Source organism: Anomalospiza imberbis, chromosome 1 (assembly GCF_031753505.1).
Source record: "Anomalospiza imberbis isolate Cuckoo-Finch-1a 21T00152 chromosome 1, ASM3175350v1, whole genome shotgun sequence".
Lineage (NCBI taxonomy): Eukaryota > Metazoa > Chordata > Aves > Passeriformes > Viduidae > Anomalospiza > Anomalospiza imberbis.
The window spans coordinates 53,340,333-53,356,170 of record NC_089681.1 but is presented as its reverse complement, the minus strand read 5'-3'; the positions used below and the strand labels follow the sequence as shown (position 1 = coordinate 53,356,170).

Here is a 15,838-nt window from a genome sequence, read left to right as displayed (position 1 = left end):
AGAAATGTCCAGGAAAAGTCTCGATTTTTTAAGGGTCACTTACAAAAGAATGTCCAGCTATGCACACTGCATCTGCAACTACTTCAACTGGTCAATTCCTCTTCTCTGTAGCACAGATCCTTCTGGGAGGAAAGTTCAGGTCCCTTCTTTCCCAGATCCCTAAAGAATATATGCTTCACTGTTCATTTTAATGTTTTGGAATATGGAAGCTTCAGGATACTGTTTCCTGTATATAAGTCTTCCTATGCAAGACACAGGGAACTGCAACTTGCAAACCTCCATGGTAAAGGCTGACATGAAAAGGGGTAAATTAAAGACTTTAGGTAACAGAGGTTTGGGTTCTCCTGAGGTGCTCCATCAGATGAACTCCAGAGTGAAAAGAAAGGGGAAGAAAGATATTAACTGGCATCCACAAAAGCATGTTTTATCAAGCTCCAACTAGAACCAGACAGTTTCTGGGCTCTCAAAGCAGACAAACCCCATAAAACTCAAAATTTCCCTTCAGCTGAAGGCTTCAATTTTAAAACTGCCAAATAGATTTTTTTTCTTAGTTTTATTGTTTAAAAGACTAACAGTTTAAAAAGATAGATACAGGGGATTTGCAGGTCCCCAAATATGAGGCAAGTCCATGAATGATTTCTTCAGCCCCTGACTTTGCAGCAGACTTCTCTTGCAGGCTATCCAATGAAACCACATGTTCCTAGAAACACAGCACCCCTGGTCACAAGGTGGGATCATTGGCAGTTTATCTCTGTGACAAGGACCATGAAAAACCAGGCCTCTGGCCAAAACAAATTCACCAGGAATCAAAGAGAGGTTGTGTCTTATTTTGATTTCGGTCAAAGTCTGTCAGGTCTAAAATATTTGCAATGAAACATCCCAATTTCAATGAACTGCCATTTTCTGTGTAAATTACATCCGCTTGAAAGTTTGTAACTAGGCCCATCTAAGATACCTCTAAATAGCAGCATCATGAAAACTGCTCGATAACAAGCAACATGGAAGAAAGTTGAGATAAATGAAGTATAGCGTAAAATACGGAAGTTACAGCACAGTAAACATCTATGTCAAGAGCCTCTCAGTCATACACAGATCAGTATAATTTAACTGATGTTCAGAATTACATTCTCCACCAGATGAGAACGTTAAATGACCTTTGATTGATTCAAGTTAAATATATAAGGCTGTTCTGTATTCAACAGAGCATTCACACACAAGTTCAACATGCTCTAACATACACATCCTGACTCGACACTTCAAGTGATTTGCTCTGGTGTCTCCATGTAGACATGATTAAAGGCTTTTATCTCCAATTGCTAACAATGCCCAGGGGAGAACAGGGAATGGGAGAAGGCAGAGTCTGTTGCTGGTTGCATATTCAACTGAAGAGAGAACTCACCATTTCAAAAGCCACTTCCAGAATACCTTGCACACCTAACTCTCACTCTACAAACTAAAGAGGTCCTCTTATTCCTCTCTGTACTTCTTTTAATTCTTTTCACTTTGCTCTGCTTTTAGGTAATTTTAAAATTATGAATCATTAATCAAATGCTTTTTTCTATTCATTACTGTGCATTATAAAAACTAATACATCAGCAGTGTGGTATTTGTTTCTTGATATTTACCTATTTGCCCAGCCACTCCCTATGAGAAAAAGGAGACCGGGCTACATAGGTTGTTGGAGCTTTCTGCTGTAGAAACTTTACATTATTCCAGCTGTTTTCTTCAAAAGGCTGTAAAGATGATTAGAACAGAACATTTTCACCTACAGCTGCAAGTTAGAATCATCATCTCTGTAGCCACTGCAGGTGACTTCTTCTTGCAACTGAAGAAAGATTTATCTCCCTAATCCTTGGTAAATGAATCCCTACACTAAAATGTTAGACTACTGTTATCACCCATCTAATAAGGCACTGTAAGAATAAAAATATTTGTAAAATGCTTTGATGAGAAAGTTTTGCCATAAGGTGCTAAGTAGGACAGGTCAGATAAAGCACACATTTGACAAACACTGGCAGTATTTCTGTTCATCAACAGATGGTTGCTTTTAAAAAAAAATATTATTATAAGCTATGTGAAAGTAGCCACCAAAGAGTACCTGCATTCTACATTATCCAAGCAGCTTTAATTGGACAGATGAATCACATGTTAGAGGCTTCCCAATTAAATAAGGATAACTCATACTTTAAGACATTTTAAGTGAAAATAGGGTACTTGCAACAGCCTAATCTCAAATGTGCTGTTTCTAAAAGCCTGCTAGGAAGGTTATTACAACAGCAAGAGGAACGTGAGAGGGTCACAAAATCTAAACACATCTGTGTTGGAAATATCCACAGAACTCTCTCTCATGCCTAATACCTATATAAGTTTGATGAAGAATTATAGTCAACACAAACCTTTTGTAAAACAAAACATCTACACATTAACTGCACTGGCCAACAGATTTAGTCAGCCCAAGTCTAACTTTTATATGACCAGGTGCAATCTCTAATTTAGGAGTACGGAACCTTATCTGCATGCATTTCTACAAACATTCAATTTACTTTTGCTTAGCACTAGTTAAGGAAAACCTAAAAAACCAGTCATTCATTGAGGTGAAAATGTAAGGGAAGAACACATACCAGTGGGGTATCTCACCAAAGGCACCAGTCCAACAGCTATAGAGATTAAGTTGCCTTATTTATGAGTTCCTTACATTTTCTCTCCCACATCTTCTGCTGTGCTCCTCAACTCTGACCCATAGGGCAGAAACCAGAGAACTCACATTTGTCTTTTGAAAGATTCCAAGAAACCAAGGCAGCCATCCAGCTGACATTCTGTATAGTACAGGCCCAAATAGGCTCTATGGATTAGCATCACTTCACTCAGTAACTAAGGGCTGAGCGGAAACAGAAAGTGAAGCAACACCATTTACACCCAACAGTTTAATAAATACTGTTACATCAAGGCAATTACATATACTAAGTACATCCCAACTAGATACAGGACTAACAGATTCATATTATTTCTTGCTTCATGTGTCATTAACACCTAATGGAATGTTCAGAGGTGTTTACAAGTCCAAAGTAATAATGGATCACTTTTAATTAATGCACAGGAAAAATTTCATGAAAGTCTCAGTGGAAGAAGGCAGCTGTTAAAGAGATTGCTTCATATCTCAGTCACAGACTGCCCCCTCCTTTCCCTCTATAAGAACAAGCAGGTTACAGGTGTGAGAAACCAAAATAATAGGCTCAACCACACAACTCAAAGAGATAATTATGAAAGTGTCACGCGTTTTCTTTCCTGTAATTCTTTGAAGAGTGGAACTTGTGTTTAAAAAACAGAGTACTGTACTGTTTGAAGATGCATCCAGTACTGGTGCTGAAAATTGAAGACAAAACACAGTACCCTTATAATGGCATATGCTAGATAATATGAGTCAATGCTCAACACTTATTTTGGAACTCTTAGTACATTTCAGAGTTTATCCAGAAGAAAACACTATTTTCCAGTCTCTTCTCAATATGAGAGAGATTCTAGATCCTATTTTATTAAGCATTAACATTTGTTTTAACAGAAACCCTAAGAGAATCCTATACTGTCCTCTAAAATCACAACTTAAATACACAGTGGGTCCAAGGTTATGACAGAATCATTCAAACCTCAAAGTATTTCTCATACAATCGTGAAATAAAGCACATCTTCCCCAAAGGTCAGTATATCTTTTACAATTTCAGAACATAGAATCTAAATGAAATACTGACTTTAAAAATAATTGAAATCTCCAAACTCATCTTTTACAGGCAATACAAATTCACTATCATGACTACATTTTTTCAGAAGCAGATTTATTACCAGTTTTTTGCAAAAAGGGTACCAGGGTGGTTAGCTTGGAAGAAATCAAGAACACCAGCAGATGGAAAGACAAGGACATTCCAACAGACACTTCATCGACCTGCTCCATTCTCATGTGCAGCATTTCAGCACTGTACTTTTCTAGGCAGTGCCTTTTAGAACTAATCTTAAACACATGCTAGATTAAAAACGTGGGTACAATGTCCAACAGTCTCTTTTTGTTTTCCCTGTCCTATAGACAGCCAGGAGTCAATGTCAACACAGAGAAAACTTTGCAAAGATCCCCACACAACTGGCAAAATACACTCGTCCTTTTATCCACTGCAACCAGCACTGAAGTCCAATATTTTCATTTCTCAACTCACTTTAGTGAAACCAAACAGAACGAAACAAGAGCATCTGGATTTTGATTTAGTCCCACCCAACCATACTCATCAAGTAGGTGCCACTATTCTAATGAGCAGAATTAATCTAAAGAGGAACAGTTCTCCAAAATGGTGAAATACACAACTGAAACCTGCACTAAAAAGCAGGTAACAAGCATACATATTTCCAAATTCAGCCATGTGCAAAAAATACTCCTGTTAGAATTATTTTGGATTAAAAAATTATTTTCAGTCATGCCTACCAACCAAATGTCTGTTTATAAATTTGTCTATAGAGGACAAATGCTTTTTTGGGTAGGTAATGGAGAGATTAAACCCTAGGAAAAAATGCTGAAAATTTTCACGCTTTAAATGTCTGAAATGATGTTCAGTTCAGAATATAACTAAGTTTGCTCAGCCAACCTTTAAGACTAAGTATCTGATTCAACACAAACCAATATATTCTGGTTTTAATGGCACTCTTATGGAAAAATACCTCATCTGGGTGAATGACTGATTCTTTTAACAGTTATCTAGCCATCAGAGAATCTATTACACGTGCAATTCCACCTAACATGTAGCAAATCCTAAGCTCAGCAGAATCAGGCAGAACCCCCACCACAGGTTTACACTGAGCAGAGGTGTCCCAGCAGCAGTAATTTATCTATATCTGCCATGTAACTTTAACAGCTTTTCTGTGTGGATGCTGGCAATTGCTGACTTCCACTGTCACCCAAATTGTCTAACAACATTTTCAAAAGTTTTTCAGTTTTAGCAGATAATAAAACATAAAATCACTATCATATCCATACTCTTTTGGTGCTCTCCTCAAAAAACTAACCCCCTAACTCATAAACTGCTCTCCTAATAAAACTGTTTCTGTGAGAACACAGCTCTCCCAGTTTGAAGGATCCAGACTCCTGCTCCCAGCAAGTTTTCAAAATCCTGTGGTAAGGATTTCTGATCAGTTTCTCTGCAAAATGCATACATTAAAAATAAATTATGGGTATGTATGTGTCGCCTTCCCAGCCCTCTCCCCACCACATGCGCTTCCACCCCCAGCTCCTTTGCTGGTTTTCATGCAGATTTGTGCCAGACATTCGGCATCCTCATTAAGTGGTGTCTGGCAACCTGCCTAAGCTTTAGTGGGTTCTGGGAATGCCAATATATTAACCAGAGGACTTTTTGCATACCCTGGAGGGATTTTTATTCTAGAAAAGTCAACCACTTGGCACTAAGAAAACTTACTTCAAATCTAGGAAAGCTCTCCATTGGCAATAAGAAGAAAAAATGCATTTACATTCCTCTTAATTTCTGTCTCCTACCTGAAAGAAAACTTTGATGTAGAGCAAGAGCATTCAAACACAGTTTAAAAGGTCGGTGTGTTCTCTGTAGTAGGATTTTAGAGAAAAGAACAACAGATACAAACAACACAGACACAGCATAACCACAAAAATTACTTATTTTCAGCCCCTTGTCTCTTGGGACCAAAATAATCTTAATCAGGAAGATTAAATTTACCAATTATTATGCTGAGTGATAATGAATTATGATATTGGTGCTTGAAAATTTCCATTGCTTAACTAAACAATAAGAAAAAGCATTTAGTAAAATTCATCTACATTTAGCATTCTGCAAATATGCTAAATCAAAGCATACACTACAGAAATGCATATACTAAATAAATATGGATGATGAATACTGAGACATTCTGCCAGCATGAAATACAGGACACACTGTAATGTCATGCTTATTCACCTGCAAGCATTCTTTCTACTGCTGTCCCCTTAGAGTTACTATTATTCAACTGACAGTCTCAGAACTAAGCAAATAAAACTCTCTAAGAGAAAAAAAAAAAATCACATTTCTTTTTCAAATATGAGGTTCAAAAGAACACAACGGAAAAAAGAAAGGCCCATGGCTTTCCTTCACTTGAATATTCTGCCCGTGCAGCACACAGAGAATTTTAAAGTACACTGGACAACTGTGTCATTTCAAGATCATTTCTTCAGGCTTGTGTACCCAGAGAATCCAATTCATTTCAAGTCAGTCAAGTAATATGCTACCATATAGATATCACTACCCATTATTATTATAAGTTTCTTCAAACTGACATCTACTTCAAACTCATCATCTTTCTTTATGCAAAAAATTGCCAACTTCCTGACATCAGCTCCAAAACACCACGGTCCCATTATAATGGCCAATTAGAACCAGAGATTCAGCAAGAATCAATTAAAATCAATTCCATTTAAGTGTTTTAGTGTACTAAGATTATGTTTGGTGTGAAAGAAATTTTTAGCTATCTAAGCTGCCTTTGCTTAGATATCAACCTTCTAGGCAAGACAGCTATTCTTAAAAATAGCTGTCAACTGAGAAAAGAAAATGTATATGCATGAATCATTTCACTACAGGGTTGGATTCCCAGCAACTGATGCACCACTGTTCTGGCACCAGTGCCTTGAACGAGCAGCTGATACTAGATTGGTGCCATTGAAGAATTTCACGGTTACCACAGAACCAATCTGCAGAAAAATTCATCTCCAAACTCCTAGAAGTATTTGCATTCTGTAACTGGCAATGTACTTGCAGGGAGCTGTTTTGAACCATGAAAAACCAGACAGAAAGAAAGAAAAAAAAAAAAAAAAAACCTTTTCCAAGACCACTCACAAGTTAAATGCAATAACCTTGACTCCTGATGCAAGAGTTGTTGGATAGGCACACACTTTTTAACACTTCACTTCTCTTAGAGACTATGCTAAGTTAAAATACTTTTAAGGTATTTCTCTATTATTTCAATAATTATTTACTTCTTTCTGGCACATCATATCCACATTTTTGGAAAGTATTCCAAATTATTTCAGACAGTGTCATTGACATAAAATGAGTTTTTGGTGGAAGGGCAGCACTAGACAGGTACTGTAGGGCAGCTGAAAAAGAACTAAATTTTGGTCAAGATAATCAGAGAGAAAACTTTCAATCCCCTCTTCTCCACAATCTTCTCTTGAAAAATTTTCCTTCAATGCAGGGAAAACCAACAATTCCTCAATTCAAGTCTCACTTTAATGTTCTGTGCAAAGAAAACAGCATTTTATCTACTTAAAAATAACAAAAGGTGAGGTTAGTTCTAAATTCCTAGGTTAAGCTACTGCCTAATGGCTGTAATCTCACCATATTTAATACAACTGTGTCTAAATCTTGAATCTCAACTTCCTTCTACTTCCACAAGTTTTCTTGTTACAAGTCTAAGGTCCTGAAGACTAAAAACTGCATCAGTCAAACACTGCCTAGTGCCTGTAATGTTTCAGTTGACAAAAACCAGTGATCTGCAATATTGTGTCTCACACTTAACTCATTCTGCGTTACACACTGATCGCCATTTAGGCCCACTCTGGCATCTGAATTCACTGCAGAATATTAATATGCCTTATGTGTATGCAACAACGATCTTCACATACCTGAGCTGGAACTAACTGTGCTGCTATAAACATTGATTATACAAAAAGATGTGTTTCTACTTCTATACATAACTGTAGAGTTGACACATTCCAATTTGAGTTCTCCTCATGCTGGTCACTTTGTGTGTCACAGTAACTTAATACCTGGTGCTAAAACTCCAGTACAGATATAGATGTTCAGATTATCATCTCTATCTCAGCTAATATGGACAAGGGGATGTTGATCAGGCTGCTTCCCACCAGTGCACTGGTTTTCCAGCAAAACTTCCCCTTTCATTTACAGCCACTAAGTCATAATATTTATATGTTCATTAGTGGAATCAAACACGTGTGCACCATGCACAGTAATTTAATCCTACTCAAGGATGCATCGTATGTTAGACAGCTCTGGATCATTCCAAAGAATAGGTTTCCCAAAACATTTTCCCAGCAAAGAAATTGGAAAGCAGAATTGAAGTTCTGTCTAACCAAGATTCCCAGGTGTTGAAGGACCAGTAAGAACACTGCCCCTACACAGGCAGCATGTATGTTCTTACCTCAACTATGACTACTGGTAATTGTCCCTTGGGCTTTCTTACTGGCAAAAACTCTCTCCCCTTTTGGCCAGCTTCAGATTTATGACGCTGGAGACACTTCACTCTTCATGCTACGTGATGCACCTTTCCAGTCCACAAATATTTTAATGCAGGATGTTTCTGGTTTGGAAGCACAGACAAAACTCTTAAAGGAGCTTTCCATCCTGACAAGGAGATGTCTGTGGCTTTAGATGAACAAACTTTTATAATACCAAACAGTATTTTTAACACCATATAAAATTATTCACCTGATTTTTGTTCCCCTGCACAACCACCACTTGCTATTCAGAAAAGGTTCTGAATCACACTAAAATCTGTACCATTCTAGGTGTGTTTTGTTTTCTCAAGAAAACAAAAGTTACTTTTGAGTCTTCCCTGCTTCCGGCTTGTTCTTTACTGAACTTAAACATACACACAACGGTGTGTATGCCTCTTCAGTAAGCATCGAACCGCAGCCTACACAAAACTACCTACCCACCTACACGACAGAAAACCTGGCACACCATTCAGAAATTTGGGATGCACATATTCACTGCAAACAGTGCGGGCAGGCGTCTAATACAGGCAGGCAAAGCTACACGTCTGCTAATAAACTTTTTTTTAAGGAAAAAAAAGGCATTTCATCAAATATAGGTCACTGGTGCGTGAGCCCGGCAGCCGCACTGCCGCTGTGCCTCCCTGCCAAAGTTGCCCGCCCGGCGCTGGGCGCGCACCGCGGCCGGGCATCCCCGGGAGGGTCTCCCCGCGGGGCCGGGCATGTCCCCGGCAGCCGGGCTGCGGCACCAGCCCTGACCGAGCGGCACGGAGCTCCGGTACTTACTCCGGAGCAGCCGGAGAGGACGTGCCGCGCACTCCGTGCTCCCCAGCGCCCTGCCCGCCGCCGCGGCTCCGCAGCCCCGCTGGCCTCCGCCTCTCCTGCGGAGCCCCGGGGGTCTCCCGTCCGGGCTGCCGCTCCGGCTGCTTCCCGGGCCGGCCGGGGCAGGACGGCGGCTGGCGGCAGCGGGGCCCCCCGGAGCCCCAGCCGCCCCCGCTATCGGCGGTACCTGTCACGCTGCCCTCGCCCCGGCCGGCAACCCCACCTGCCCCCAGGTGCCGCGGAGGGACGCGCTCAGCCCGGCCCCGGCGGGGGCCAGGCAGTGCTCCCGCCGCGGCAGGGAGGGTGGGCGAGCGCCGCCGGAGCCCCACGGCAGCCGCCGCCTCGTCCCCCGCACGCTCACAGACCTTCAACTCGGGCCTCCGGCACTTTCTCCGGCACTTTCTGACGCGGCGCCCCCCGGCCGCCCCCGGCCCCGCCGCCGCGGGCAGCACTCACCTCCCGCCGGCCCCCGCCGCTCGCCCCCGCGCCGCGCTGGCCTCCTCCGGAGCGCCTCGCCTCCTCCCCCTGCCTGTCTCCGGCAGCCGCTCTCCCTGCGCTGAGGCTGTGCCTGCCTCCAACTCATCCCCAGCCTCTCCTCCTCCTCCTCCCCCCGCCCTGCCCGCCCCGCTGGCTGCCGCCTGTCTGCAGCGAGTCTGGCTCCGGCGGGCGGGCGGGCGCGGGGGCCGCCGGCGGGGGGGCGGGCGGAGCGGGGGAGGGGAGGCGGCGCTCCCGCCCGGCCCCGCAGCCCACACTGACACCTGCCGGGTGGATGTGCGCGGCTCCGGCTCCGCGGGACCGGCCCCCGACAGCGGCGGGGGGCGTCCGAAATGCCGCCCGTGACTCGCCTTCGAGGAGAGAAGCCTAATGAGGTTCAACAAGGGCAAGTGCGGGATCTTGCACCTGGGGAGTAACAGCCCCAAGTGCCAGCACAGGCTGGGGCTTACCTTCTAGAGGACAGCATTGTGGAGAAGGACCTGAGAGTCGTGGTGCATGACAAGTTGACCATGAGCCGACAGTGCCCTTGCAGCTAAGAGAGCCAGTGGGAGTCTGCGGTGCATCCAGAATGTGGCCTGCAGGTCGAAAGAGGTTATTCTCCCCTGCTCCTTGCCCTAGTGAGGCCACATCTCAGTGCTGTGTCCAGTTCCGGGCTCCTCAGTACAAGAAAGACAAGGAGCTACTGCAGAGGGTCCAGCAGAGGCCACAAAGACGGAGCATCTCTCCTATGAGGAGAGGCTGAGGGAGCTGGGCCTGTTCAGTCCAGAGAAGAGAAGACTGAGGGGGGATCTCATTAATGGAGGTAAATATCTCAAAGGTGGGTACCAAGAACATGGTGCCAGACTCTTTTCACTGGTGCCCAGCACCAGGACAAGAAGCAATAGCCATAACCTAAAAAAGAAGTTTCACTGCAACATGAGGAAGATCTTCTTTACCTTGAGGGTGGCAGAGCGCTGGAACAGGCTGCCCAGGGAAGTCGTAGAGTCCCCCTCTGGAGACATTCAAAACCCACCTGGATGTGTTCCTGTGTCACCTGCTCTAGGTGACCCTGCCTTGGCAGGGGGGTTGGACTAGGTGATCTCCAGAGGTCGTTTCCAACCCTAACGATTCTGTGAGCTGCTCCGTTAGGCTGGGAAGGGCCCTGCTCAGAGACTCGTGGCAAGGAGGCAGCCCCAGTATCCACGGGGCAGCCCCGCCACACACCCACCAACCCTCAGGCAGCCCCTGCACCTCTGTAAAGGTCAGGACAGGCACAGAGTGCGGGAAACAAAAAAAAGTACACTTTGTCCCATGCAGAATGAGAAATTTTTTAACTTTTCCAAAAATGTTGCAAGACAGGAAAACCCAGTTTACGTCACAGCCCAGCAGGCACAAACCCAAGGCAGCTTCTGCCTTGCCTGTGTTCACTTGCAGGTACTGTCCATTCCAGGCTCAGGATGCAGTCCCACACTGAACTGTCAAGCATTCGCTAGCCCTTGGCCTACTCCTATCCCTGTTAGTATCCTTTGGGATGCAGGCCTGTGGTATGGATTAACTGGTAAAAATGCCACCTTAATCTCAACTAGGCCCAAACCACTTGGCTACAAGTATAGCAACCAAAGTTGCTATTACATGTTTAAATGTAGGAATATTTGCACATACCATTCTCACAGAAATACAGAAATCCCTGTTTCTGGGAGCACCAGAACAGGTTACCCAGAAAGGTTGTGGAGTCTCCCTCACTGGAGATATTCGAGAACCATCTGGACACAATCCTGTGCAGTGTGGTCTGGGATGACCCTGCTTGAGCAGGGAGGCTGGACCAGATGACCCACTGTGACCCCTTCCAAACTTGCCCATTCTGTCATTTCTGTTAATTTAGAGAATCATCCTCAGTTCACATTCCCATCCACAATGTACTCTGCAGACTTTTCCCTTCCCAGTTATACCTGTGAGCCTAAGAATGAAGAGGATAAATAGCAGGGATAAGGTAACATAAAGAAGTGTAAACATTGCTGACTTTAAGCATGTGCATGTTTGATTCAAATGTGCTTGTTTCACTTTTTGCCTCACCTCTCCCAAATTGCAGGTTGGAAGGAAGATGTAAATCTGCTTGAAGGAGCCAGGAATCTGCCAACCCAGAACCCAGAGCACCAAGCTATGAAGATTGTGGAGGTGATGGCCTCAAGTAGGTGCTGTGGGTCACCATATGACTGGAAAAGGGGGAACTACCAGATTACTTCCAAATGAGAGAAACAGTCAGAACAGCAGTGAAAGATTATTTTAGCAAACATAGTTTGGATTAAGCCACAAGGAGCCAAAGGAACATCAAACACTACAGAAAGGAAGAGCTTCCAGTAATATGGATAATTACTGGGGCTGCTTGTCCTGAAAGTTGCAAAAATCATCAAGAGGTCACAGGGTTAATCCATAACTTGGTATTTATAATTAATGTATTTATAATCTAACAAATTGGAAGAAACTTGATTTTAAGTTTGCTCTGTAGTTAGCCACCAAGAGTCAAGTGCTCCATTTCCAAAAGTGCCCTGTTACATACTGTACATACTTCATAACAAATTAGTCTGACACACTTCAGCTGTATTCCCTTCAATGACTTCTCAAGGAATGCCAGTCATTCACTTCCATCAAGAGAGTCTTCCCATGTGCAGAGGAATATCCTAACCCATGGAAAACCTTGTAAAGCATAACAAAATCACCTACCAAGTAACAAATTATTCCAATACAATACCTTTTGAGTGAAAAGATTCCCCTGACAGCAATTTGGGATATTTTGGGCACGTAGGAGGAGGAGGACAGCAAAATCTGATGAAAATGCACAGACATGCTCAGAAAGCATTGTGATGGATGCACGTCTGGAAAGGGAAATGCCAAGAACACTCCATGCTGCTGATACTCTTGTTCCTATCCAAGATGTCTCTGGAAGAGAGAACCTGCAGCCTAACATACTGGCACCTACCAGGGGACATTTCCTCAGGTATACAAATTACTTCACCTTTTAATCACCAAGATTTCCATTTAAAGCTCTGTTCAGGTTCTTGCTCCACTTAAAAGTGTCTGAAGAATGTCAATATTTCTGAAGCTTAGAGAGACAGTTAAAGGGGAGTGTTAACATTTTCTCCCTGACAAAGTTATAAATCATAGGAGAACTTGGAGTTGTGTAGAGGTTTCACTATAAAGAGAATTCCAGGGAGAGTTTGGCTATACAAAAAAAAAAAATTATCTTAAAAAAAAAAGTTTAAAAAAAAATCTCAAGTGAAAGCCATATTCACAGTATCATGATATTGAGTTCTCATATCCACAAGGCTGCACAGACATCCTGACTGTTTGCTCCCTGGATAAAAAAGTGAAAATTCTTATAACTGATTTAAGGTGCAGGCAGATCTGTAGGCAGATCTGTGTGTGATTTTCTTTTTTTTTTTCTTTATCTTCCTCTCTAAACATAGCAATGGTATAGTTAATATTTGGACTGTTGGGTGTTTTGTTGGGTTTTTTTACTACTTTATTGTTCATCTGATAGTAAAAGTGATTTCAGTGTTACTGACAGACAGCAAGGTGCTGTGTTCCTAAGGGTGTAGCTTAACAACAGAAGCACCACTTACCCCTGCCGTGTCCAGAACCCCAGTGCAAGGACCAAGGAAACCTGGCAGACAGAATCTCTGCTGTCCTATAACAAATACTTGGCCCAATCATGCTATTAGATATGGTAGGAGATACACAGTCTGGTGAAGCACTTAGGTCCGAGTGTCCATATCCATCCCTGGAGGGCCCCTTTTCTGAGCTTGTTACACATGCTGTAACTGCTATCACTTCTTCCTTCCCAGTCTGGCAGTCTGCTGCACTGCTAGGGAGGAAGTCAGTGGGGAAACTGAGTATTTGAACAATTTTACTGAGAAGAACAATTTTGAATCCAGGGACATAAAGGCTGTTGGTTTTAGCTACTGGTGACTCATCTTGTTTCCCACCAGGAAGCCACAGATCAGTGTATTTCAAGTATTGCTGATTCCTATTATCTGTTACGCTGAGAGAACAAGGAGGAAGAAATTAAAAACACTCAAACCACAGTAAGAACACAGCTAAATAACATATGGGCACGTCATAAACCAGCCTTGGTAAACTACACATAAAAGCATGCTACAAATAAAATACCTAAACTAGTCAGAAAAGTATTTGGTAGGGTTTGTTGCAGGACATCCAGTTTCCTCTCCCAGTTGTCCACCATGAGCAGATGAGCACTGCTTATAATTCTAAACCTGGGGCTGGTTTGAAAAAAAAAAAAAAAAGACTGCAGCCTTACTGGAATCCTGCAGTACACAGGATAGAAACACCTTCAATATGCTGTCCTCTAAAAATCCCCACTCAATCTAGCCTCCGGAGTGGGGGGCAGGGCTTGGTTTTGGTGGTTTGGTGTTTTTTTGGTGGTTTATTATCATAGCAGAGTCTAGTGAGAGAAGCATTACAACAGGGAAAAACATGACACTAAAGCCAGGAAGTGATATTCTTTCTCTTGTATGATTCCCAAAAGGTCATTCATTCCAAGGGCTTCCACTCTCCTTCCTGATTAGACTAACCATAGTACATCAGGGGAGAAAATTTCTATATCAGGCAATTTATGGAACTAATGGCAGGCAATCAAATCTCTTCAGAATTTTAAAAATCGGTAACATGCAAAAAACCACACGCTTGCCATTATGGTTTTGGTCATTTTTAAGGAAAAAGGTCTGTTGAATATTTTAGGAAAATACTCTGAAATTTTCCAAAATGGTTCAAGATCTTAATTCAAATTCTAATGTTTCAGTTGTAGAGGGATGGAGGCCTCAGTCTGCACTGGGCTTCAGTGAGGTGCTAGGCCTTGACACACACCTCAGTAACCCAGCCGATGTGTGAAGACGGGCTTAATGGAGAGCCCCTTGACCAGACACGGGACCCAGACTGTATTTCCAACATGTCTCTGTGGTGTGAAATTGTGTCACCCCAGTGAGTGCACCCGTCCACCTTGCAGGGGCGGGAGAAAATGGATGTAAGGAGGGCAGCACAAGAAAGATTACTTATTTTCCTGTTGTAGAAAATTCTCTCCCTGTTCTAGTCATTCACTGAAGTTAGACTCCAGGTCATTTGTTGTTCCTGGGTGCACACACACACAAGCTTATTCTGCAATGCGTTGTTCATCTGCCAATTCCACCCACACACCTGCATCCATCACTAGATGTCAATCTCAGTTTTGGATAATCCCACACATTTTAAGAGATGTTTTGGTTTTCTTATCATGGTGGACATAACTAAAAAAGGTTTTGATGCTAAATAAAATGTAATGTCAGACTGTAAACTTAGTGAGCACTATCAATAGCAGAAGGACCCCAGGACTCTCCAAACTGTAACAGCAGCAATGCCACCCTATTTTTCCTAAAACGTGGCCTAAAATAAAAAAGTTCACAATGAGTGAGCACAGATCAGGTTGCCAGGTCTACCTTCAGCATTTGATAAATCAGCCAAGAAAGCTTTGATGCCAAAACTCTCTGCAAGGAACCAAGAAAAAGGGCTGGAATCAAATTGTGTCTCATAAGATAATACCATGTACATTACCATAATAAACAGAGAAATGACATGCCTTGTGTAAGAGGGGCTGGGCTACATCTTATTACACAGAATCAATAATGTATGTAGCAATTAGGCAATATTTGATCATCAAATAAGAAACAAATTCTTGTCTTAACCTGGATGTTCTACAGGATGTACTCTGTTGTCGTTAATTTACAAACAAATTTTACATAGGTATGTTTTCAGCTTTGCAAAATAAAGTCTTTGCCACCTGAAAGGTACAAGATTTTTGTTTATAATACCATTTCCCAAATATATTTTTAATATGCTTCCAAAGTCTCAGACTGATTTGTGTTGGAGGATAAGTCTCAATTTTCAATTATATAGATACAGAATTTAAGTTATAAAAGAAATATGATTTGCTTTAAGAATTGCTGTGAGAACAGGAATAATCGGGAACGGATCCAAATTCTCCTGGTTTATTCTGTGGTGTTCTGTCTACTGGATCACAAAGCAGCTATTCACTGCTTGTTATTCTACACTTTTTGATTTAATGTATTACCAAAACCCCTTTTTTCTCTAAAAACATTTCCAAAATTACTTCCTTAGCTACCAGTCCTACTGTATGTGAGGTAAGTAATTAGTTTGCAAAGCACTTGTAAATGAAAGAATTGACAAATGTTGTTGGAAAAGATCCTCTTTTCAGGTTCCCATCAG

The 15,838-nt window shown here is 42.3% G+C and overlaps 1 protein-coding gene and 1 long non-coding RNA gene across 4 annotated transcripts in view; one reads left to right on the top strand and one right to left on the bottom strand.

Annotated features, from left to right (window-relative positions):
* Window positions 1-9,668, bottom strand: part of LDLRAD4 (low density lipoprotein receptor class A domain containing 4) — a 277,773-nt gene extending 268,105 nt beyond the window's left edge. The window contains exon 1 of one of the 3 annotated variants that reach the window (XM_068192975.1): window positions 9,548-9,668. The gene's annotated coding sequence lies outside the window, so the exon portion shown is untranslated. The remainder of the gene's footprint in view (window positions 1-9,547) is intronic. The other 2 variants (XM_068192995.1, XM_068192966.1) reach the window with 2 other exon arrangements.
* Window positions 9,669-10,457: 789 nt separating this feature from the next.
* LOC137475533 (uncharacterized) lies at window positions 10,458-13,868 on the top strand. The gene is made up of 2 exons (XR_010999940.1): window positions 10,458-11,555; window positions 11,655-13,868. It is a non-coding gene; the product is annotated as an uncharacterized lncRNA (long non-coding RNA).
* The last annotated feature ends 1,970 nt before the right edge of the window (window positions 13,869-15,838 follow it).